The 2,807-nt window shown below is 34.7% G+C and overlaps 1 long non-coding RNA gene across 1 annotated transcript in view; it reads left to right on the top strand.

Annotated features, from left to right (window-relative positions):
* LOC107703881 (uncharacterized) overlaps window positions 1-2,807 on the top strand; it is a 20,912-nt gene that overhangs the window by 9,061 nt on the left and 9,044 nt on the right. The window contains exon 2 of the long non-coding RNA XR_001635875.1: window positions 346-731. This is a non-coding gene — a long non-coding RNA (uncharacterized LOC107703881). The remainder of the gene's footprint in view (window positions 1-345; window positions 732-2,807) is intronic.

The following is a 2,807-nucleotide window of genomic DNA, read 5'->3' on the forward strand; positions in this document are numbered from 1 at the left end:
ATGTGTTTTTTTAACTTTAAACCGCATAAACACATTTCATTACACCAAATACACAAAATAATGTTCTTTTTAGCAGCATCATATGACCCCTTTAAGTTATCATAAAACTATTTCGGAGTTAATGGTGCAATTTCTTACTATTAAATACAAATTAACATTGAAATAGTAGTTATTTGTGGACATTAGCGAACAAATCTTCTTGAGTTAGCTGCTCCAGTACACAGTGCTTTTGTGATGGTCTCAGTTAAATATAGGTGATAAGCTAGTTTATAGTTTGAGACATTTTTAGATAAGTTTAGAAATAAAAAGTGCTCACTCACATAGTAATATCTTATCTTATGACAGGTGGGATATTTGAGTGTCTCATCAGGCCTCTGAGAAGAGTCTGGAGATTCCTGTGCTGCCGTGGACCTGAAGAGACAGTCTGAACGATTTCCACAATATCAGCAGGAAACACTTGAAGTCATTAGCATACTTCTTAATAGATCAGTAGTTCATGAATAGGAAATAGCAATGTGTATGAAAATGTAACCATTTGAATATTACATTAATTTAGTACAAAGTGTTACTTTGTGTACTAAACACCATGAAACACTGTGGCAAAAATGTATTTCTCTATGTAATGTTTTATTAGAAATAAAACGTTCAGTGGAAGAAACCTCACCACTTTTCAGTGACCATAGCTCTGTCCGTCCATGGTGAAGATCCTCAGGTTGTTTATCTTCACTGAGGTGAGGTGAGACCCAAATTGATTCTTTTATTTGCATGCAGAATTGTGGTAATGTGAATTTATCTGCTAGAACGGTGCTTATCAAACCTGTCCTGGGAACACCCCACCACTGCACATTTTGGATGTCTTCCTCATTTAACATACCTTATTCAAGTCATCAGCTCATTAGTAGAGACTGCAGGACATCTATTGGGTGTGTCCAATGTGGGAGACTTACAAAACATGCAGTGGGAGATGCACTGCACTAGAACAATGTTTTGTTTTTTGTCAGTTCTTACTTACTTAAAATACAAATTAAACCGTCATTTTAAACACCAGAGATCCTGAAAAATGTGTTGCCTACATGCCTGTTTTTTAAGCAACAGTGCATTAAGTTACACATTCTGACTATGATATGACTTGGTTCCATTTGCCTGTGCTTTGGCTTCATTGTCTTTTCAAATTTTTAAATATTTTAAATAACATTTATTTCTTATGATCAGGGTCAAAAATGAACTTTTCCATTAAGAAGCAATATTTGTGATCTGGATTTGATTCCCTTCGGCATTTTTACCTTTGTAATGGAAATTTTTATGGTGAATTTATTAAATATATCTGTCTTTTCAAATTATATCAAAATGTTTAATCAATCAGAATACTGTAGACTGTTTATGGTTAAGGTGGAATACAGGCATTTACACAAGAGTTTCATAATGTAAATAGCCTACATGTGTGTATGTGTGTGTGTATATATATATGTGTGTGTGTGTGTATATATATGTGTATATGTATATATATATATATATATTAGGGCTGTGCAATTTGGGGGAAAATATCAAATTGCGATTTTTTTTTTTTTGACATTGCGATTGCGATTTGATTTGCGATTTTAAATTTGCAAAGTCAAGCTTCAGCTCAATATTGCCAATAATGTGCAGCACAGTATGGGTATCATTACCCTGCTGAAAAAAAACAATAGAAACTATCACAGAAATTCTTATAGTTTCCATTTAAACCATTATAAAATTCCTTTTTGTTCTGGGCATTATTCCAATAGGAATTACTGTTGTTCTATTGGTTGCCATCTGCCAGATTACATCCCACCAATAGAATCCATCAAATAGACACCACATTATAGGTTACATTAAAACCAATACAATTCCCATTATAACCCTGAAATCCATTACATTTTTTATTGTGTTTTGGGAGGGGTTCTATTGTTTTTTTTTCAGCAGGCAAGATTATAATGGTATAACTACTTTTACAGAATTAACTTAATTACTGAATTTCACAGAAAATATTTGTTTATTTTTTATAAATAAAGAACTGTATTAAGTCAATTATTAAAGTATTACATATGATAGGCTGATTTATTCATTTTAAGTATTTGGGATTTTAAGAACAAGTGGAAAATGTGCTGAATGTTTCATTTCATCCAAGTGAAATTAGCAAGCAGTTAGACTGAATTTACATTCGTTTTAAACGCGGAGCCAGGCGCGAGTCGACACAGGTTGCGCGCGTGCGTCAAGCCTCATCCATACTGCCAGATGCGCTCGTGAAGACTGCAGACTGACAATTCCAGAGACCAATAGAAAAATAAAGTAGTGTATTAGCAGACATAGGCAAAGTGCGCAGGTTTCTAGGATTGCACTGCCTATAGTGTGTGATGCGTGGTTTGCGAGTGGTAGTAATAGTAGAGATATGGAAACACATAGTAAGAGTTGGTCATAAAAACTTAAACAGAACTGAAGCAAGGTGAAGAAAAGAGGACGAATCAAAAGCGATACTTATGTCCCTTGTTGGTGTCCCTGCCCGGTGGAGTCGCACGGTAGAGTCGATGGTCTTTACACTCTTCGGTCTGCACACGAGGCGGCCTTCACGCAACGGCTGCCGCGACCGCTGTCGTGTAAACTAAGCTTTTTTATACCCGTCTAACAAAATACTAAATTAATTCAGCTGGACACACTTTCCTTATTTTCTAACTTACATAAAGTTTAAATAGCCTATTTCCAGTTTTGTATACCCAAGTAAACATGTATAATATATAACCAAATAAATAAGAAACGTAGAACGTTTATTAGCAAAACGAGTAAGAAAG

Source organism: Sinocyclocheilus anshuiensis, unplaced genomic scaffold, assembly GCF_001515605.1.
Source record: "Sinocyclocheilus anshuiensis isolate Anshui unplaced genomic scaffold, SAMN03320099.WGS_v1.1 scaffold1159, whole genome shotgun sequence".
NCBI lineage: Eukaryota > Metazoa > Chordata > Actinopteri > Cypriniformes > Cyprinidae > Sinocyclocheilus > Sinocyclocheilus anshuiensis.